The sequence below is a fragment of the Centroberyx gerrardi genome, chromosome 15 (genome assembly GCF_048128805.1).
Source record: "Centroberyx gerrardi isolate f3 chromosome 15, fCenGer3.hap1.cur.20231027, whole genome shotgun sequence".
NCBI classification, from domain to species: Eukaryota; Metazoa; Chordata; class Actinopteri; order Beryciformes; family Berycidae; genus Centroberyx; species Centroberyx gerrardi.
Window position 1 is genome coordinate 27,185,093 of NC_136011.1, and position 24,348 is coordinate 27,209,440.

General features: G+C 38.8%; 1 long non-coding RNA gene across 1 annotated transcript in view; it reads right to left on the minus strand.

The window, feature by feature from the left end:
* Positions 1-1,113: 1,113 nt before the first annotated feature.
* Positions 1,114-24,348, minus strand: part of LOC144542359 (uncharacterized) — a 73,288-nt gene continuing 50,053 nt past the window's right edge. The window contains exon 3 of the long non-coding RNA XR_013507210.1: positions 1,114-1,757. This is a non-coding gene — a long non-coding RNA (uncharacterized LOC144542359). The remainder of the gene's footprint in view (positions 1,758-24,348) is intronic.

The following is a 24,348-nucleotide window of genomic DNA, read 5'->3' on the forward strand; positions in this document are numbered from 1 at the left end:
CCCATACATGATGACGTGTTAATACTCTGTACCACAGCGCTGTGTTCAGCCAGAGTCAGATTCATCCAGAAGTGACACTATCTACCATTTTGTACAAATCAGGTCGTATTTTTTGATTATTAATAAAATGAAATAAAGGTTTGGATTGTGAAAATAACTTCAATTATAAATCCTGAAATCTCTAATCTTTGAAGAGGGCCTTTCATAGGAATTCAAATTTTCCTCTATTTATTCACATTTTTGATTGAAGATGTTTAATGTAGACATTAAGATTTGATTTTGTTAGAAGTTTTTTTCAAGTTATTGTATTTTCAAAAATCCATCCTTTTTTCCAGGCAGTTTCAGACTAACTCGAGGAAACGCATCACAGCTGGACTCGGTGCTGATTGGCTCCCTCACTGAAAAATTACTGAAATCCGTCCAATTAGTGTCCAGTTTGCAGCATTAGAACTGGAAAGCCTCGACTCAGCAGGTTTACCTCATTTGAATCAGAGCAGCCGCTGCTGTCGGCCAATCAGGGTCCAGGATTGTGACGACTTAGTCTTCAAATTCAGTCAATAAATATTCTTTAAACTGAACTACATTTATTTGCAAAACATCATAGAGAACTTTAGTCTCATACTGAACCACAGTAGATTTGCAATGAAAATCAATCAAACTGAATAATATGGGACCTTAAGCTCACATAATCCTCTTGTATGCAAATTAGTTTTGATGACGTCAAACAGGGAGAACGTACTTCTGAGTTCTTTGTTTATTAGTTTGCATGGACCGCTGACATACAGGGATGCATGCAGATATACTAGATATAGTTACATCTTTTAGCAGGACTTTGAAACAAACGCGCTGTCACAGTCCAGAACCTGAACCTGGTCTTACTTCAGCTGCAGGTTTACAGTCATTTATGTGCTGAGTGAATTTCAATGAAACCTGTTGAAACCCCATTTTATAATTCCAAAACTCCATGGGCATCAGTGATAAAATTCCTTCCTTCATTCCTCAAAGTCTTTACAGGCACATGACTTTTCTCTCACCGCAGTAACACCGAATGCACTTAATGCTGGAGAAAGGCACGATCCGGAGCTGAATTCATTGGCTTTTAATCACGTTAATGTTGTTTTATTTGATTTTTTTTTTTTCCACATTTGAGCAAGAAAAACCAAACTGTCTCTACCTCGCCTTACAACCAAGGTGCATGAATTAGAAAAAGACGGAGAGGAAGAACAGATTCAGATGCTCTTGGGGGGCCGGTGGATGCTCTAAAACCTAAAATATAAAAATAAAGAAATAAAAACGGGTTTCAGCAGAAATCCGTCATCTGGGTTACATGACAAAGGAAAACAGCCACATTAGACTTTCCCTGCATTGACGAGTTATTGGTTATATTGGAAAAATGAATTTCCTACTTGTAAATTTGATTAAGTTTTTGTTCCATAACAGAGTTTGGGCTGGAAAGTGACGCATTGATGCTGATCAGCAGCTGCACATACACTGTATTATTGTCATTTGTGCTGTGGGACAGTAAAATGTTGCTCATCGGCCCTTTAAACCTCCTGAATTTGTTCTTCCTCTCCACATTAGAGCAACACGTTACCCAGCAGCCTCCCTGGCACTGCAGCCTGGTGCCAGGAGCCGGCGGCTGGAAACCACCGGCACACCGCCCCGCCTCTCCTGACACCGCCCGCGGTCAGCGCTCACCAGCCCCCCTGTCCCATGATGATGATGTCACACACCGCACTGACTCAGCATCATCTCAGCTGGAACAAACAGAAAGAGAAAAAAAAACACTGTTAGGACGCAGGAAATAAATCCGAAACATATGGAAGATAAACATGAATGTAAATATGATGCAGGACATGAATATGAAAAACATGAAAAAATAAAGTAACACTTTACTTGAAGTGTTGCTCATGAGGCATCATAAGCACAGTGTGAGTGCATAGAATAGAATAGAATAGGGATGGGATTCATTTTCTGAAATGTTGGTTAATTGATTAATTTCTTGTTATATGCTTTGGTAATATTGTTTGTTTTTAAACTGTCATGCCAATAAAGCACATAGAATAGAATAGAATAGAAGCTTTTACTGTCCACAAATGGAAATTTGCTTTGTGCAGAGCAGGGTAGAAGGAAATATATTTCAATGCAAAAGTCAAAGCTAAAAAAGCTAAAGACACCACACTACAACTATTTAAAAATATAAAAAATAATAAAGGGGCCTAAGATTGTCCAGCGTTGTTAGAGATCAGTACTTTGCATGATATACTATTAAAATCAGAGTATGATATAATAAACAAAATGTGCAAAAACTTGAATACAATATGGAGCTACTGTATAGTTATTGACATGATATTAAGCAGGAACATGCTTGAGGTCATGCTATATTATGTTTATTGGCTCCGATGTTCAAGCCAATATAAAATGACTTCAAGCATGTTGCTGATTTTATACATTTACAACATTTTCACAATAATAAGATGCAGCCTCGGGGTTTTCACTGAATCATTTTGTTTTGGCGCTCCACTCTGCTGCTGAGCTTCCCTTTGCCGTTCCAGTTAATAAGTGCAAGATCATATATTACGGTTAGAAGCACTAAAGCCTCGGGCCTCGGAAACACATAAAACTGACTGTACTTTTCTGATGTTTACAACAAGAGGCGCATGAGCCGCCGAGAGTCCCGCCGTCATGACCGTGAAGTATTAAACACAGTCGAAACATACTTGCATAAAAGTAAAAATGACTGACTTCGGAAAAATCCTCATAACTGTACAAGCACACTGTAAAGCTGCTCCATTACAGGGACAACAGCTAATGTACTTCATCAGACTGTCCCAGCGCACCGTCAAACACAACAAAGGAAATGTCAGGCTATGATTTTGACTAAAAATACACAGCAAGTCACATTCCAGAGAGGATCTTCCCGCTCTTTTTCATTAAAGCAGACGTTTTTTTTGTGTTTTTTTTCCCCTTTGACCCGCTGCTCGCAGACAGCAGCTGGACTATAAAGACAGAAATGATGGAATGGCAGCAAAAGTGCAAAATAATGAAGTGAGAGTTTGCATCAGCTTTTTTCAATTAATCCAAAATCACATGGTTAAATGTAATATATTGTATAGCAGAGTTTAAGTAGGTTTTTGAAAAGTTTACAGGAGAGCCAAAACAAAAAAAGTGGACCTAACCTTAAATCAACTGTTGTAAATTTCTTTTGATTATAATAATGTCATCACATAAATACACAAATACAGATACAGGCCTTACTTACACTACTAAATATATCTCCTCAAGAGCTTTTACTTGATATATGGATCTCATTTTCACCCAAAATGACAGTTACACCCTTCTGGCTCCAAGCCCTCAATATGTAAAGTGGCATTTTGTTTTTGTACGGAGATTACTGGAGCAGGATTTCTCTATTTACTATTCTATTGTTTGCTATTTTATAGCAGAAGTGCAATCTTTACACCACAAAACACAAAGTGACAATATGCATCCACTTTTTAGGTAAATCCAAAAACAAATTTAGTCCGATTCTCTTTTTCAAGGGAGACCTGGGTCTTGTGTCACAGAGCAGAAAGATTTATGTTCCGGCTGTCTGATCCAAACGTATAAAAAGCCTCCGTAACTCGGCAACACCAGTCCTACTAAGCAGTGGTTCTCAACCTGGGGGTCAGGACCCCCCAGGGAGTCGATAGATCATTTTGGGTGGCCACAAGATGATTTAGGCGACAGGAAAAATAAACATGTTTCTACAAAACGCATTTTTTTCAGATTCAGATTTCTCTCTAATTTTTGTTTTTTTTCTTGTGAAATACTGAGTAGTTTTCAGCCTCTCTGCCTCCTGTGAAAATCAAATGAAACGACCTGAGAAGGGAAAATCATTTTTTTTGGGTGAGCTGTTCTCCACTCTGCATATGCAGCCTGTGACTGTGTTCATTTTAAGGAGTCACAGAAAGGTTGAGAATCTCCTAGAGGATCAGACAGGAGGAAGGCAGATCAGTTTCAGGGTGTTTAGAGAGAGCAGAACCCCTTCGCTTTCCCTGATGAATTATTAGATCGGAGATATAGATTCTCTGCCTACCTCTGTAAGCTTCTAGATCCTTATATTACTAATGTGACTGGTCAGAGCCGTATGATGATGATGATGATGATGATGATAATACTTTATTGTCAGATCCAGTCTGAAATTTTTCTTGCATCACAGCAGCTCCATTTGCAACATCACAAAAAAGACAAAAATTAAGACAGGACACAAAGATACATACATTCAACATATCATTACAATCACAAAAGACAATATTCAAGGCCCTTCAACGTGCATTTGATCTGGGATTAAGCTCTATATTTAATTTTAGGATTGACTGGTGTACAAAAGAGTGCTTCAGTCTAACCCTATTAAATCGTGGAACCCTATATCTCCGATTTGATGGTAACAGTTTGTATTCGCTGTTCAGGACATCAGGGTATCACCATAATGGCACAGATCGGTGTATTTTTTTTTCCTACCAGCACCTACTGTATATGTATGCTTTTGGCGATGTGGAGAAACCTCAGCAAACATCCAGTTTACCGCACTGTTCGCTCTCACAGAACCACTTGTTGAGTTTGTAGCGTTTCCAGGAAATCTTCCCAAGAGAAGGCTCCTATCAAATAGCAGGTAGCTTAAATTAGTCGACTATAGTTATCAATAATGAATGAAATTTACCGGTGCATAACAAGTGTGCAGAAATTCATTCGCAGGATTCCCGAGAAAGACTGGTTCAACAGATTGCAGCCATATTCCATCACCGCAGCCCTGGAGAACATGAGGCGGACCTGAATACAAACTCTGCTCACAGCCTCAAGTGTGCAGGTATTGATAGGCTGCTTATGTTTTTCTACTGATTCATAACTCATCCGTACATTACATGCATAGTCATGTGCAGCGGTGCGGCAGAGCAGACACAGCCACCGGAGCTTGGATGCTCAGGTAAATATTTCATCCAGCAGATAGTTTCTTTCCACTCATTTCTCTACCTCCTATTCAGGGTTCCCTTGTGCCTCCCTTTTGTGAAATCACTATGATAATGCTTTTGTATTGCTCATTTATTAATTATAATAGTTCTTGAGACAAATATGCTGCTCTGGATCTGTCTGGATGTTGCACGCAATTGTCTTGTTTTTGTTTTTTTTTACAAACCCCGCCCCTTTTTACGTGAACGCACTCGTAACTGACTGGAAACACCTGGGTTGACAGATGGAGTCGATAAGCAGCTTAATGACACCAGTTATTGTTTGGATTTATGCAGCCAGCTACTGCAAAGTCACCCTGACTGTGTTGAACTCGCTTCATGAGACTGAAAAAAAGCAGCATCATGACAAACATAAAAGATTCAAACATACAACAGTGAACAGAAGCACAAAAAATAAATAAATAAATAAAAAAGTGACATATATTATGAAGAGAGCAATGAAGAAAAACAAATCCAGCAGACAACCTGATTAAGACCAGCTTGTGTTGCAAAGTGATGCTGCATTTTACTTCTTTTTTTTAAACTTTATTTCTAAGAGAAGAGTGCCTTAGATTTGTTTTTCTTCATTGCTCTTCATAGTCTGAACACCCAAACCTACAGTGAGCACACTCTGACACACTGAGGCCAATTTAAAACACACAGTATATTGTACTGGATATATTGTGCATGTATCATGATATTTTATATATTCTATTTTTGTTACTTAATGCAGAGTTTTTAACCTTTTCCTCCCTGCACCAAAACTGAATAAAGTGAGTCTCTTTCTGGGATCCATTTTAATTAAAGCCTCATACTCCTGTACTTCTGCTATTTTATTTTCTATTTTATTTGTTTTTTTCAATGCATTTGTTTTTTACTTGCTTGACCGTGAAGCACTTTGCATCTTTGCTTTTGAAAAGTGCTGTACAAATAAAGTATATTGTTATCATTTATTATTATAATCATAAGCAGGCCTACCAGGAACACGCCCCCAGGTCATTTAGAGTCCTGAAGTCATAGCTTAAGAAAAACATAATTTACAGTAATATTCCGTGTTATCTTTATTTTGAAAGCTAATGCAAAGCAGGATAGGTTTGATTAGAGCAGAGTTTGTTGAGACGGGGCAGGCGGGTCATCATGACTAAACAGATTAAAGCGCAGTCGGGGAGCTGCTGCACTTTGAAGCTACACATCACTGGAAAACAAAGTGCTCTATGGTCTGGAGTTTCACAATAGACAGTGATAATTGCTTTCCAGAGTTTTGTGCATCGCTGGAAAAGATGAGCCACAAAAGCCGTAAAAGACATTTACACTTTAGGCATTTAGCAGACGCTCTTATCCTGAAGGGTTTACAGTGAGTGCCGTATAACACAGCACGAGTCAGACAGTTGTGGATAAAATAATATACATGTACACTACCAGTCAAAAGTTTGGACATGCACATTTTTCTTTATTTTTACTATTTTCCACATTTTAGAATAATAGTAAAGACATCAAAACTATGAAATAACACAAATGGAATTATGCAGCGACCAAAAAGGTGTTAAACAAATCAAACTATCTTATATTTTAGATTCTTTAAAGCAGCCGCACTTTGCCTTGATGGAAAGGCAAAGGCTTTGGAAAGAAATTCATACATAGGATCAACTTCACTATTTATATTTGTCTAAGAAATTAATTTCAAGCATTTAAGCAGAAGCCTTGAGATCAAAATGCCTTTAAGAGAATGAAAAACATAGAACATTCAATCAGGTGGGTCCAGACTTTTGACTGGTAGTGTGTGCTTCTTGCATTCTAGGCAAAGAATATCACTCATCACATCTGTTATTTATTTATTTTTTACCGCCTTTTTTAGGTCATCTTCACAAAGACACGGTATAAAAATGAGTAAACCACATGCAGATACTCTTACTCTCATTCAAAGGCTGCAGCAAAACCTCACACACACATGGCACAACATACACTTGTGTTACTTTTCAGCACAACTTGTTAATAACAGTTTATAATGTCAATATGTGTGATTATTAATATATTTTGTTTTGAAAAGCAGCACAAATATACAGTATATCGTCCCAAACTAGACATACAATTGTGTTGAAAATGACACGAGTGTATAAAGTGAAACCTTTGGTAGTCTGTCACAGCGTGACTACAGAAATGGTTTACACACACACATGCACACACACACAAATCTATCCTGTAGTCTATGGTAGACACAATAAAATCCCCACAAGTGCAAAATAGCAACATTACTCTCCTGTCGTGCGTAGAAACAGAGCTGTCTCACTTAGATGCACGACACACACACACACACACACACACACGACAGGCTCTACCCATCAAGACAAAATCCTCCAGTCATCTAAACACACCCGACAGGCTCTCCTCCTGAAGACAAATCTCTTCAGCCATCTAAAAGTACCACAGGTGGACGCCGTGATTAAAGAGCTTCTAAAAAGTCTAACAAGATAAATTACAATCTTCCATTTATAAACCCGGCCTCGCTCCTCACACTGGAACCATTACACCGGCCGCAGGCTTGACTGCTTCAAATTTCTCATCTTTCGTGACGCTGTTTATCATGCCGTTAAGAGCTGAAGAGATGAATTAGTTGGTTGCCCTTTTTAAGTGGAGTACTGTTCGGTTTCAGAATCTACATATCGCTGTAAAAAAAAAAAACGCTTCAATCCCGCACTGTGTTGCTTTCTGATGAGTCCCAATTAAAGTTAGATAAGGTGTTAGATGTTGGATATTGCTGTCAAAAACAATGCATCTGCAAGACGTAACTTTCTCGGGAATTTAAGAAAAAGGATGCCGATTTTTTTCAGGGATGCCCATGTATTTTTGAAATAACACTGCGGGTTTTAACTGAATTCAAGGGTCCAAAAATACAACCTGTTCACAAGAGAAATACCAAAATTGCAGTTACATTATTCCACCCATAACCACAATCAGGTAAAACAGCCGTATGACTGTCTGTGTGCGTGACAATCAAGAAAAAGGGATTAACAAGGGTGTCCGTTCACTCCACTGATCTTTTTCCTTAGGCCTTAGGACAGAGATGTACAACCAGGATGAATAATTTATTGAAGGGACAGCGCCAGATTAACCCGTCTGATAGATGACTAGGTGCTTTGTCTTCCCTGCCTGATAAAGTGGAGCAGCATTTAACCAACTCAGGGCGGCTTTGAACACCGTGGAGTACATTTATTGAAAGAAAAGTGACAAGATGCTTTAAAGGCCCATATTGTGTATAGTGAGTGATGTAACCATCTATGTCTGTAATAACTACTTTTCTTTAAAAAAATGTCTCTCCTTCACCCTACATCCTCCCCTTCATAACTGAAGTGTATTTAATAGGTGAAATCAGTAAACGATCGCCTGCTCAGTCTGTTTCATGGAAAGCAGGCGGTCCTAATATTTTTTCCATATAATTAATGTGCTCAAATAATGGGGGTGTTTTTTGGACCAGTCATTCAAGTGTGAGGAGACAGGTGGAGGTGTAATACATTTTTGTAAATTTTGTAAATCTTTGTAAATTATCAAGAAAAGTAGATCGACCGGTTCTGAATCCGAATCAGAACATTCAACAAGTGTACACAGTGATATAAAATAAAAATAAATAAATCAAAAGTTGGGTAAATGCTGGACTCTGGTCGGTGATCATCATAAGGCAAAAAAACACCAATTTAAGCAACTAAGTTATCTAGGTTAGCTAGTTAGCCTAGCTGACCTTCCAAGTTCTAGCCATACTAGCCTATAGCTATCTAGGTAAGCTAGTTAGCTAGCTGCTGACCTTCAACATCATGAATGCCATGGTCAGGAATGAATGAAAAACGATGTCATTGACATTTATATGTTTTATTTATAGTTTGACCAGAGTTCCTTCTTTGCCTTTCAAGTTTAGTTTGCCAGTTAGCTAACTTGCATGCACAAAAACTGCAGTTCTTTGGCTCCGCCCACTGAGATTTAACTCAACCAATGAGATTATTTCTGCCTCCGGAGCAGTTCTGGGTTCGAGAAGTGTTTGTATAACTAAAACTCCAATCTGCCATTCAGTACTACTCTATTACTATGTGCAGTCGGACAGTGCGGTATATAAATTGATCAGTGACAAGATGCAGGTGCTTTGTCTCCTCCAGGTGATAAAGTATACATTAAGAAGGTTTCACTGGACTTTCAGCACTGGCCGTATCTATTGGCTGAAGATCAGGGGTTAAGACAAAGGATTTCTCCACTTGATAAATCATTCTATACATTATTGAAGTGAAAGGAGATTAACCAGTTTGACTGATCACTAGATCCTTTGTCTTGTCATCCCTTTTGATAAAGTGGAGGCCTGCATCAGCGTTAGGCAGGTTTAGGAGTACTTAACACCGGCTGGAAGTATCGGCTGGGGATCAAGGGTGAAGGCGAGGGACTTCAGGAGAGGATATGTCATCGCTCCGACAATCCTCTTCTTCAGAAGAACCATTTCATCACTAAGACTACTGTGTTGAATACTGCTGTCCTTTAAACTACGTAACAGAAAAGCAGGTGTTTTCCTTACTTGAATTATGGGTTCATAAAGTTATTTATGTGCTGAGTGAGTTTCAACCGCAGTGTTTAATTACAAAATACACACAGGCATCAATCAGAATAAGCCTTTTTTTCTTAATTCCTGAAAAAAATCCTGAGTTTGTACTATAATGTGGTTGTTGTCTGGTGAACAATATTTAATGCTAAAATAAAATGTGTATATAATAATATTCATGTAAGGTGACTCTACTTAAAGTGCAATACTGATCACACATCACGATACCAGCTGATTTTAACTAACTGGTTGTATTTTCACAGTAATGCCAACCATACATTCCAAATAAATGCATAGTCTAAATGATACTATACACTTTCTAAATAAGTGTATTGTTAAAACAGTCAAAATGAGGGTATAGTCTGCAAAATAACACATTTGTTAGATATTTTCTTCAAAGTAAATTAGCAAGTCAATAAGTCTTCACTGGTCAACATTATCAATAAGTGTTGCATACTTGACCCAAGATAGAGACTCATCTGTCAAAACACACCAACATAAAGAAACTTGAAATTTAAAAATATCAAAAAATGTCTGTGATGAAGCTAGTGAACGTGTAAAACTGTAATGTAAATGATCGGCCTCTTGTTCATCGTTTGAAAGAAAAGAAAAAATAAAAGTATTAGAAAGCTCAAAGTCAGTTAAAGCTAAGACAGCATGCATACAGTGAGACTATATTCAGTGTTATGAACTCAAAGAAGCTCATTTGAATTCAGCCTGCGATATGTGGGGCATGACAGCACCAAAAACAAATCAACATTTAAAACCGATTCACTGATCCTTTGTGATCAAATAAACAGAAAACCGCCTACAACAACACAGAAACCACACAGAGCAGTTAATACTGTCTGTTCCTCAAAGGGTCTGAACACAGCAACGCTTTTCAGACGGCAGTTTGTTTACAGTTTGTTGTGTTTGTTTGCATTGAGCCTGTACAATGTGGAGAAAATGTGGAGAAAATGTGTAATTACAAAACACACAAAGATAAAACCAGTCAATGTACGAATTCATACATTTTGTGATTAGTGTGAATCCATAGAAGTAGTTTCTATGAGTTTTATTCTATAGTGTCATGAGTGTTATATAGTGGTTCTGCTATAGTGTTATGAGTGATATATAGTATTTCTGCTATAGTGTTATGAGTGATATACAGTATTTCTGCTATAGTGTTATGAGTGATATATAGTATTTCTGCTATAGTGTTATGAGTGATATATAGTATTTCTGCTATAGCGTTATCAGTCCTGAAAAAGAAAATCAACTCTTATCCCCTTTATCCTTTTTTGGCTGTTGTTCATGTTCACAAATATTGACTCGACTGTCCTTGACCATTGGAATAATTCTTAAAATTGAGTGCCATCCCCCTTTAAAAGAGCATTACCATTCCCTTCTATAAACATACAAGTGAAACACTGCACTGTATACATTTGACGCAATTGAGGAAAGCAGATTAGCACAATATGAGAATCTTTCCTCACAAACTTTCTTCCTGGACTCTAAATATTTCACTGACCTTTGATATGGAGACCAGATCTCATAAGAAAGGTGCAAACCATTACCATGAGCAAAAATAGATATTTTCCTTACAGCATTTACATGCAAATTCCTACCCCTACTATCATTTGGGATGCTTCTGTATTTTATTCATGAGTTGGTGCACCTAAATAATAAATACCATTTACAGTTACCTGGAAACTTTCATTTTCCAAATTATGGGGAAGCTGAATATTATGACTGGAATACGCAGAAATGATCCAGGATACAGAGGCATGTAAATATGCCTCAGTATCCTTGTTAAGCACTATGCAAAGTCTGCGTTTAGATACATGCTATATAATTAAAGTTTATTCTAATAGTAAATGCCATCAACACAGGTGGGATTTCGTGGTAATATTCTGAATATTCTGTTTACAGGGTTCCCACAGGCCTGGAAAATCCTTGAAAGTTTGTGAATTTGACAAAATGCTTGATTTTGTTTTATATAAACATTACCACCCAAATCAGCATGCCTCAGCTCTCCCAGCTATCCCAGGACCAACACTTCACATCCGGAGGAAAACCCTGTGATGGAGATTTATGTCGATACAGCAGCAGTTTGAAAATGACTTCACAAGGATTATGTCTTAAAGTGATGTTGAACTTTGGTAGTATCTTAGGTTGTGTATCTTCCTAAAAAACCCCAAATCAGTGATTCTGTGATCTGTTGCTCCGGTAGAGGAGACTGGAGAATTGTGGGTTTTTTTCTCTCTCCATTCACAGCCACTGTATGGAGGAACAGTCTGAAAATCACACTTCTAACACATAAACAAACGCCAACAAAGCAGATTCTGACAGTATATAAAAAACTAGTCATGCTGCTGAATTGTGGTTAAGTGAATCTCTTTCTTTATGTTTATTAAACCTTTCAGAACAAGTGTAAGGAAAGTTATGCCGATGGAACAAAGAGAATACTATGTTTACCGATTGTATATAGGCGAAAAAATGTGAGAGACTCATTTTTAAAAAATCTGCAGAATCTCTTCAACATCACTTATATATCATGTCTTAGCCCAAAACATGCCAGTTTTAAGTCCTAAGATAAGACCTTGTCCTTGGCTCTGGTGTCCAAGTGAGTGTGGGAGCCTTGTGTATATTTGAGTATGCAAGGACATTTGTGCCTGAGTGAGGAAGATGCATGTAAACAGATTAGCCTAAGCAGGATATGAGCTAGTATCTGGGCCGCTGCGTACAAACACTCATTATTTCTTAGACCAATTTTATTCTATTTCTGTACAGCTGCAGTTTCCACTTTCCACAAGGTAATAAATTTCTGGCTCTGCTGGAGGGCAAATAAATCAGTTTTAATGCGGGAAATCAGGGTGTCTGAGTTTTCTTTTCATTTCTTTCACATTTCACATTTTCCTTGGTGAAGGTGGACAGTGTCGTGCAGATTCTGGTTCGGTGCAGAGGGAACAAGACAGCGGAGGGAAATCAGAGTCAGCGATTTTTTTCCCTTTTAACTTTTTCTGTAAGCTGATCTGACTTTTACACTTCACTTCTTCATTTGTAACGGGGGGTAATTTCACGGTAGAAGGAGTTTTAGTTGCTGACTGGCAGAGATGAATATCGAGATAAAACGGCAGGACCAGAGGAGGAGAGGCGGGACATTTACCACAAATTGTGATCTGCTCGCTCTCACGCAGCTGTCAAAACAGCTCGGAGGAGAGAGGCTCTTTGCACCAGATTTTAAAGAGGGAAAAATGGCCGTCTGCTGTTTCTGTGTTTGATGTGTGTGTGTGTGTGTGTGTGTGTGTGTGTTTGGCCAAGTGGCCGTGTCAGGGCCGAGCACAGGGAAGATGACTGGAAACACTTCACTTTCCTCTCAGTGAACACACACATGCACACACATGCATCCACACACACACGCCCATGCTTACACACACACACAAACATGCAAAAAAGAAAGTCTCCATAGACAACGCATGGCAGTAACTGAAGTTGTAACTAACTGTGTTCTGTGCCACTGATTGAGGAGAGTCAGTTAATTTACGTGTTAAATTACATTAAAATACAAATGTTCTGCAGCAAACTGTTTTACATTCACACTCGTAAAGTCTTTATTCCTTAATTGGGTTTAAATTAGGGCTGTCAACATTAACGTGTTAACACATGCAATTCATTTAGAATGGATAACTTGTTCATATGTTTTTTTGGGGTACCCCTTGCTCCTTTTCGGGCTTTCTAGCTACCTGTGGTTTTGTAAACAGACGAGTGTGAGAGAAATATGATATTGGTTTAGATTATTTATTTTTGGTGAGCCTGTTTGTGTGGCATAAAGTGAGTTTTTTGTAGTCCACAGTTCAGGCTGAATGGATTTTCTTGTGATTGTTTTGAATCAATTTTTCTAGAATTTAACTAGTGTACGTTTTTTTTTCACGTAATTTTAACATGTGATTAAATATTACTAAATGAGAACAGAAGATTTCTACATTGCAGCACTGATACTCCACCCTGCTATACGTTTGACTTGGAGTGCTAAATACTGTGTAGCCGTATCACTCTGGGTTTGTCACAGCGTCGCCTCTGTTGCCGGGCAGCCTCGCTGTCTCATCTGCAATTACTTATAACGCACACACACACACATATAAACACACACACACACACACACACACACACACACATCATGACGTATGAGCCTGCAGGGTTGACACCAGCGGTTTGGCCGCGCCTGACGCCATGACACCTATTGATCATCAGGACCGTGATGGATGGATGGACTCCACTTTAGCTAATTAATCTGGGCTGCTACTGTTGCACTCACTGTCAGTCGGCCTGGGTGGGAGCGTCGACTAAATGCCTAAAATATAAAATGCAGAGGAGAGAGGAGAGGTGAGGGAGGAGAAGGAGGAGGAAGGAAAGGAGAGGAAAGAAGGGAGGATTGAGGATGCGACGGAAGACTTGGGCGGGTTCTGTCCATTTCTGAGAAATGTGTAAGTCATGAGCGAGCGCTGTTATGGGTTTCTTTGTTTTTTAAACAATATATTTATTGAGTTTTTCTTTGTTATGGGTTTGTTGGTTTGTTCCTGGAAACTAGGCGGCTGCAATGAAAATAAACCCGATGAGCAGCCCATGATTTTACCTCCAGTACTTCAATAAGACTCAGCAGCAGATCCTCTACACATCATTTCTAAGGCAGTTAAGGTGCAACATGTAACATTTTGAAACATCATATCATTGTCAAATTAAATGTGATTCCTTGGTATAATTACCGTAAACGAATGAGAGCATGGTGGAGATGATTGGCAGCCTCTATCCCACACCAGTGGATCTGTTAGTGCCGCTGTTTCTCAGAATTAAGAGTACATGTCCCATAAGCCCCGTTACTTCCTGGGTTTGTTTACAGTAATTACACTGATGTCTTTAAATGAATGTGGTAATGATTTATTGATGTTAAAATGTTACACATAGCACCTTTAAGATTGACAGGAAGAATATCTTTAATCATTTTTCAAGCTCTTCAATTGCCATATTACACACAGTATAATTAGGATTTTTAAAAACACACTACAGCACAGCAGCAGCAGCCTGTGGGAAAGTGTCAGTAGAAGGTTTCCTGTTCAAATCCCATTCCAGTTCAGAAACTGGAATGGGATTGGGATTTGAAGGAGGAGGTGGTGTCTTGCTCAAAGGCACGCAGACAGGGACAGACTCTGTGATCCTCCAGTCACAACACTGACTGTGTGTGAGAGAGACTAAGGCGGGGGACACATGAGAGGACTTTTAAAATCCTATCTGACTCTGAAAACACTCCACAACACACTCAACGACGGATTTCACCGTTTTTTTGTCTCTCAGTCGTAAATCTGCTCACACTAAACGATTAGACAATGACGGAGTATCACAGACTTAACGGTGAAACTGAGATGATCCTGTTGACTCCTGAAACGTCACGGACGTCAGGACTTTCATTAATATGCACTGAAAAAAAACAAAGAAAAACCAGAAAAAGAGACATTGGGTAAAAGCCGTGGCTGTAGAGACGCTGTCGATGTGGGCTGTACACTTTTTAACAAGCATATTAACAAATAATATGTATATGACCTAGTATAGGATGTAGCCTATATGATGTGTATATACTGTATATGTAGTATGTATACTGAACACAAATATATATGCAACATGTAAAGTTTTGGTCCCAAATTTGTTTATATCCCTGTTGGTGAGCACTTCCCCTTTGCCAAGAATGATTTTCTTATATGAACTGGAAGTAAAATTGTTGCATGTTTATATTTTTGTTCAGTATATATATGTATGATGTAGCATGGTGTATGACATGTACACAATGGCATGTAAAGCCCTTTGAGATATAAATAAACTAGACTGGACTCTCTTGTAAACCGGGCTCTCGCAGGACTTGTTTGGGAATCCTGCTAGATGTCGGGTCGTAAATACACTCTCAGAAAATAAGGTACAAACATTTTCCACAAAAAAGGTACATAAAGGTGCAGCCCCAGTGACAAAAGATACAACTCTGTACCGTCTGATGTCATCACCTCTGACATGCTGCCAGATAATCTTTGCCACCCATCGGTCCCAACCCGGCCTCCGACTGGGATTTCCCCTCCCGTTCTGGACAAACCCGTTGGAAATCACCCTGACAGTCCCGCAGCGCGTCTCCGGCCTCAACTGACAGATTGTCACCCGTGAGTCTGACTTGACCTCATGACACTGCGAGCGCGTGGCGTTCGCTTTCGCCCGCTGAGGTACCAGGATGCCCTCGGCAAGTGGAATCAATATTTTCTCCTGTTAACCACTGAAAGACGCCGAATGACTACGACTTGTTTCATAATGAAATGAAACGTACGTGCCAAACTCTAAACACTACTCTAGAGCTGCGCCTCACGTTTTAGAGAACTTCAACCACCGTATATCTCCCCAATCTGTCCTTTCTCTCTCTCTGCTGTGTACTATCAAATAGACAAAAATGCTAAAAATAAGAAATAATCTAACCACCATGCTACTTTGCATTTCCCCAGCACAATAAGTAAAGTTAAGTCTTGAAATGCAAAAAATGTAAAGAGAGAGATACATATTCCCCACCATGACAGGTTTACATGGAGGAGACAGGACTAGAAACAGAAAGCAGTTTGACACTGAAATAGAAAAATTGAAATAGTGGAATTGGTGGAATATTTCAATAACGCCTGCTGGATTAAATTCCCAAGTTTTTGCTATTATGAGTGAATATTCATTTTCAAAGTTTTTCTAATTTAACCGTGACCAGAAACCTCAACCTGTTGTTTTACTTGCCTCAACTTAACCTTTTTCACATCACGTTTATCTTCACATTGTTCATATCGACGACAGGTAATCTGCGTTTCAGAGTTTGTGCTCATTTCACGAAACCCGGTGAGGCTGAAGTGTTTCTCACAGCCGAGCCGCTCGCCATTCAAATGTGTTACGGTATTGTTCGACACATGAGGCAACGTCTGGGAGCCGTCCCACACACTGCAGACAGATGCACCGAGGCTTTGTGTGGGCAGAGAGGTCTGACTAAACCTGAAGCCTGTTTTTTTTGTGTGTGTGTGTGTGTGTGTGTGTGTGTGTGAGAGAGAGAGTGTGAGAGAGAGAGAGGAGAGAGAGAGGGAGAGAGATCTGATGTGGGTGGTTTCAGGTCAACTTTTAAACAACAAAACTGGAGCACAAATCCTATCTGTCTCCTCTTCTTCTCTCTTCTCTTATCTTAAGTTTTTTTTTAATATATTTCTTATTTCAGTTTTATTTATATCCTTTTTTTTTATTCCTTTCCTTTGGTACCTTTTTACTCTTTGTTCTCCAACCTACACCTTGATTCTCTGCTGCTGCGACGACCCGATTTCCCCCCTCAGGGATTAATAATAAAAATAAAAACGTCTCTCATTTCATTCACAGTCTAATCGCTGTCTGTCTCCCTGCCTGCTGCAGAAAACGGTTTTACAAGAATACACAAAACTGGTCTCACCTCCGCTCCTTCACCCACGCCTCTCTCCTCTTTGTCTGTCACTATCAGACTTTTTGCACGGAAGAATCACAAGTTCTTTGCAACCACAAATCCTAATGTACAAAAACTTTCCAATCACTCATATTTTACATTCACGGGTGCTTTGTTTTCACACAGGTGTTACAAATCACACGGCTGCTCTACTCCTTTGTGCATGTACTGAATTTACATTTTTGTGTGTTTGCTGCTGTAAAATCTGCCTCTTTCTCTCTACTTCTGTCTCTATTAACACAGTAAGTAATAATTTCAATGAGCGTATCTGGTGTCCCTTTATTGGACTGTATAGGTCTGTGTATTATTTCCCCTTCCTCTCTCTCTGACCATCAAATAACATTTTACATCCAGTGTCTGCATCTCGTGTGTCTACAGATTGACCTACGAATTAAACTGGGCTTGAATTTCATGTTGTCTTCTTCTTCTTTTCTCTTTCTTTGTCTCTCTGTATTTCTTCTTCCCACGCTTTTTTGTGCACAGACAGTGAGGTGAGGTGAAGAAGCAACAACTCTGCCTGAGGGGCAGTGTCTGGACCAACACACACACACACACACACACACACACACACATTTACTTAATACACAATACTTAATAACTCTACTTGTGAGAACCTCCCATTTGCTTACATTCATACCCTAACCTTAACCCTCTCCACTACATGTCTAAACCTAACCCTAACCTAATTCTAATTTTAACCCTAAACCCAAGTCCTAACCCTAAACTAACCTTAATCTTAATCCTTACTCTAACCTAAACCTAATCCTTATTCGAATCTTAACCCTAAAATTGAGTCCTAACCCTAAACTAACCCCGTAAAGAAGTTAGAACTGGCCAGAATGTCCATTTTTATCCTTGAGAGACATTTGGTCCTTGTAAATATAGAAATACATGAACACACACACACACACACCAACTAAAAGGACAGTACCACCTGGGTCTCATCTAAGCAATGAGTGTTACACCAAATCATGAACGTACGAATGCAAAGAGAGGTGTGAGCCGCCGGAGTGTTTTTACAGCGCTGGAGGTTCGGTCATGATGACTCATGAAACTCATGAAGCCTCCAAAACCAATTGCATACTTTAAAAAAAACAGTAAATACTGTAGCTTAGAACATTGAGCTACAAAAGTGCCATTAGATTGATGTTTAAGATTTATATTTTCCTCATCCACCGGCCTCCAAGAGTCGCTGAATTTGTTCTTCCTTTCTCTAGTTGATGTACCTAGGTTGTAAGGCGAGGTAAGGATTTACATTTTCACATTTCCACTTGTAGCTGACACTCTTACACAGAGCGCCTGACACCGAGCACAACAGTGGAACAACCTTAAACGCCTTTATCACCGACATTACAAGCAACCAGCGATAAGGACATTTGCATTTCCATTTTATCTGACGCTCTGATCCGGCGTCCAGTCTTACTGTGAGAGCCACAGTGGATTCAGCTTCAGGTCCCAGATCACCAGCAGCTCAAACCACCAGCAGTAAGCAGTGCAAGTCACAGAGCCTCACCACTCAAATTACAGATGTTCCTGATAATGAAATATTCAATATGAAATGAAATATGAAATATTCAATATGAAATGAAATATGAAATATTCAATATCAGATGATGGAGATGTGCTAAATTAGGAGATAAGAGATTAGGAGAAAAGGCAGAATCACTTTTTTTTAGTTTATTTTTACTTCAAGACAAGACAGATTTGGGAGAGGAGGAAGTGATTGTACTGCTGCTTCAGTGATAAAGATCAATAAAATACAACTACTACTATTAATATTCCTACTACTACTAGTGCAAATACTACTACTCCTATTACTACTACTAATATTACTACTGCTACCACCACTACTAACAATAATATTCCTATTGCTTCTACTACTATTACCACCAAAAATATTACTATTACTACAACTACTACCACTATTACTACAAGTAATATTACTACTTCTACTACTACTATAATATATACACTACTACTATAATAAAAATAGAATTGCTGCTACTAATATTGTGACTACTACCACTACTACTACTATTACTACTAACAGTAGTAGTATTACCACCACCACCAATTTAACTACATCCACTACTATTAATACAGCTATTACTACATAATAACAGATCATATTAAGTATCATCATATTCATACTAGCAACATTTAAAAAGGATTCTTTTATCTTATGTAAAAACTAAATTCAGGCCTACACACACACTCAGAAGGTCACACTGCAACTGAAAGCTAGAACTCATAGAAACGACACAACATAACATGTAAGAGTAACCATATGTGGGAGTATGTGTCTGTATTATCATATGTCACAGAGTCATAAAGGAATACAGAAATGTGTTGTCCGAAACTAGACACACTGAAGTGTTAAAAAGGACGACAATATGGTTATAATGACATATTTTCTGTCAATATGGGGCTGCTGTTAACATATATTCTGTTATTATATAACATATATGCCAGAAAGTAACATCACAGATATGTGTTGCCCCAAACCAGACACACAGATGGGTTGAAAATGGCACATTCTTCAGACATCATAATATTAACAAAATTGTGATACATAAAAATTAACTAAAAGGTTGAGGCTTGAACTCTAGGAGTTCCACTTTCACTATCATTTTTTTTTAGAACGCAAAGTGATTCATTCACTAGTCAAATGAACGCCTGAATGAAGATAACTCTGTGGTTCTACGTGTTATGAGTCAGAGGGAAAACAGATTCCTCGCTCTTTTGAAGCAAAAGTGAGCGCAGTCTCTGGTATGTGCCTCAACAACTTTACAAGATTGTGAAATGAACGTTGCATTCCAAAATTAATGCGCTGTAAACGGCTTCGGTTCACTTGCAGATCAATGCAGATTGTAATCATAGGGGAGCCTCAGACGGTTCCTTGGTGAACCCCATCAGAAAGGGTTCAGCCAGTGCGCACCCTTGGGTTTATTCTAACATCAAAAGAGAAGCCAGTGAGCACCCAAGGGGTGCTCACTGGCTTCTCTTTTGATGTTAGAATAAACCCAGATGAACCCATAGATTTTATGATGGAGCTACATTTTCAAATGAGCTTCAGGAAGAGGGAGGATTTGGGGCCAGAATTTACTGTTGAGTCTGCTGGTGAACCCCCTTGCTCTCACCCACCACCCTGTAACATCCAAACCAGGTTCCACGTAGGCATTCACCCCAGACTGATAACACAAGAGATAGTTGTATCGGTTCCTGTTAAAGGGTAAATGTCAAAGTTTGACAGTTTCAGCCACAAAGAACTGGATGACCTTTTAGTCACATAAGACCTAGTCACAATATTATGTGGCGACCTTAAGCAAATTAATGAATTATATTTGTGTTTTGTGAAGCACATACGCACAGGATAATGAAATCACTGGTGGCCCAGATATTGTTGTATAAGGTCAAGATTTTACACTTCATCACTTCCTGATTCAGCAAAGCAAAACTTGAAGTTTTGTCGAAAATGACTTTCTTTCTATAGATTCCACTACTGCAGGAAGACAGAAATCACACTTCTAGAAGAAGAACAACAAAGAAATTGTGTGCCAAAAGCAAATTATGGCTGAAATTATTGAGTTTGATTGGCATGAGATTAGTATTATTAGGGAACCTCTGACTTCTGTCTTCACCAAAATACAGTAGATAATTTGTACTAGAATTTTTACTTTACAATTTACAGACATGGCAGATTTGCACAGGATTAAAATCACAGATGATCTTTGCAATTATTACAAATCACTGGACGCTCCCTGGCAGTGTTAGTCCCATGTGAACTGGGCTGAAGGCAGTCTGTCATTATTTCTGGGCTGACCTCGGCCAAACAGTATTTGCAAATAATTTTGGTCTTTGTTTTAACCTGCTTGTTGTAGCAGATGGGTGCGGTTTACCGCATCAGGAAAATTCAGTTAAACTGGCAATCACAGATGATTATAGGCTACTAATCCTTCTAAAATACTTAACTTTAATGGTACTCACTGTATTATCCTGTGCAGCTAATCTCACCTACTGTATCCCACACAGCATGTCAACAACAACCCATGCTGAGACAAAAAGTACTGAAAAGTGACACATGTGTGCTGTCCCAAACCAGACACGTGTTGAAAAGGATGCATCCTTTTCAGCAGCGTATTGAATCAGACTGAGGGAGCGGAGAGGCCTCCAGTAAAAATAGCACGGTGGCTGGTAAACAAAACAGCTTCAAAAAGGAAGTGAGAGGTTTAATATCAGCGGGCTGCTGAGGCGGCAGAGCAGAGCTACAGGGAAAATCCAGAGTCAATACGTTTCAACCCTCACGATATACTGCGGCACGTATTCACATCTACGTGTTAGCTGAGGTTCTCATCCAGAGCCACTTACAGTAAATGCACCAGGAGAATAAATCCTATATCAGCAACATTACATGCAAGCAGTAGGAAGCGACGAGGAGGTCAAAGCCACAGGGCCTCAACAAAAGGTGTAACTAATATTCCTGTGTCTCTAGAGCGATCATGTATAATAGAGAAGTGCTTGGTAAAGAAATAAGAGCCTGGCAGATAAAAGGATCTTTTATTTCTCACTACTATACATTCGCTGCCTTTGCCAGTCTCCCAACAAAGCACCAAGGCCTCAGTGTTATTGTATGGTTGTTACTGACTCCCTCAAAACTCATCCATCACCCAAAATATGAATACATTTTTCAGTGTCAGTTAGGAGTTTGATTCCCACTGCAGCCACCTGAGCTAAATTATATATGCACGTATGGTGGGATGGGTAATATTTGCCAGCATATTCTGACGGCAAAATAGACAGTAGCCTCCATGGAAAATGAAAACATCTGACATGCATATTTTATGGTTTGAATAAGATGTGGTATTCACTCTGATACAAGCCAAAATCTTTAATAGAATAGACTTTTTTACTGTGAATAGGAGCAGTAGGATCTTCTCTTAAATATGCTACTAATGCCTTTGCTTGCACCTTGACTCAGTACTGGTGGATGTGCTGCTTATATATTATCTTAAATAAGCTAGTAAACTAGTAATGTACTGCCTTTCAATGTTCAACACACACAGCAACATCAGTGAGGAAATAAGGAGCTTATTAACAATGCACCATCTGTCAATTTTGCTGTCACGTTACCATTAGCCTGCGCTTTAGAACGTTAAATTTTGCGTTACCAATCATTCTGCAAGTGTATTTTTTTTTATATCTCGTCACCACATATCCACATGCTATAGCTTCATCAGTAGATAAAGAGAAATAACCTGTTGGGAAACAATAATTATTATTCCAGGCCCTCTGTAGCTAGAATTGCTAGCTAGCACATCAGAAGCTAACGATTAGCCTTGATTAAGCCTATCATCCTAACGTATGCTTCAAAATTATCATGAAAAAGTGAAGTGATAACATCTTTAACTTTAAAAATGTTTGTATTTTCTGGTTTGAGTGCCATTAGTGTGACCGATTCGGCTAAATTAACCAGCCTTTGCTATTTTACAGAACGCGGCTAACAGGGAGATTCTTGTTCCTCACTGAAACATTGAAGTTTGTGATTGGATGGGAAACAGAAGCTTACAGTACCAAGCTGAACTGTACTTAATGAGACAGAACTTTTTAATTTTTCAAATATTTAACCCCAAATGTTCTTTAAAAAAAAAATCCTAAAGCATAAAATGCAAAGATTAACAATAGCTGGATAACTCAACTTTGATAAAAACGTCAGATAACCTGACACAATTTACACATGTGATCAGCCACAAAGGAGCAGCTGTCCCAGCGCGGTGTCCCGACAGGCAAATTCAAATGCAGACAACCAAAAAAAAAAAAAAAATGCCGCAGGGCCGATGAGACTTTCCCACCGGTATTCACACACACTGTCAACACTACTTATAAAATGTACATGTTGTGTATTTACACATGGGGAACAGAATGTGAAGTATTGTAATTTGGCATGTTTACACAACCTGTTTCTTCGGTTTAGCCTATTAGAGACTACTACCTCGGTTTACTAGATGCACTGAAGCAATGCCAGTGTAAAACGTGGCTCAGTGAAGGTCAAGTAAGGCACTAACACACTGCTGAGGTTAGAAGCTCCATTCCCACCCATGCTAAAAACAATTAAAAAAAATGGGGTCATGGTTAGTGTTAGGGTCAGTCTGAGGTCAGTCAGGGTTACAGAGTTTGTAGAAAGAAACAAAGATTTGATGGTAAAACTGTTATGTACTTTCTATCTTTTTAAATATTTAACCCCCCCAAAAAATATAGCACCACACACAGCATAGTAACGTTCAAAGACCATGAAGATGTAGATAAGTCAATTTTGAAAAGTCACATTTTGAACCTTTTAACTCCCAGCTCATGATATCTTAATACCAAATAAAGCAGCGTGTCAATATAAGCACAAAAGGAGCCGAAAATATTCTTTAATACTGTAATAAGCATATGGGAGCGTAAAGTAATATCAAAGAACTAGTGGTTGATTCCCAAGAGCCTGGAGAATGACATAACATAAGAGAAAATATACTCTATCAGATGCTTTGTATTTGGTGGTGGAAACCCACAAAAAACGTGTGTGACGGGTCTAATGAGGAATATCAGTGTTGTTTTTAAGGTTTTCAAAGACCCGAATGTCACGAAACTCACCCGACACACGAGTGACCAACTCTGAATTCAAGGAAGAAGTAAAAAAAAAAAAAAACAAATAGACACCAAAGCTGCAGTAGTGTGGTTTTAACCCAACAACAGCGATACAGCAGGCAGGATATGGTAGGGTTTTAACATGATGTTGCACTACACACGTTCACACCCATCATTTAAAAAAAACATGTGAATGTGTCCAAAATGGTTCAAGTGACTCATTTTCTGACGTGGAGAATGTGCTGCTGCAATACATTTAACTCAATTTACACAAAAGGTATGAAATCCAGGCTGTATTATGGGATGTTTTCAAAATGTCAAAAAACAGTTCACACCCACCATCTGAAACCATAGAGTGAAAACACATTAGATAAAAGAAAAGATGTATATTCTAACATGCAGATTGCTTGCTGTAATAAATCTAACTTCAGTCATCTAAATCTAAATAAGAGCTGAATTCCTGACCCCGTCATTTGAAACCACAGAGTGGAAACGCAGCAGAAGGCCTCTTATTCTAACACGCAGAACATAATGTGACTGTAATATAGTAAACAAGCCGCGCCACGCAGCGTGATAAATATCTATATGTGTCATTTGAATTTCAGTTTCGTAAGACTGAACTTCAAATCACACCCACATTATTAAGGGAT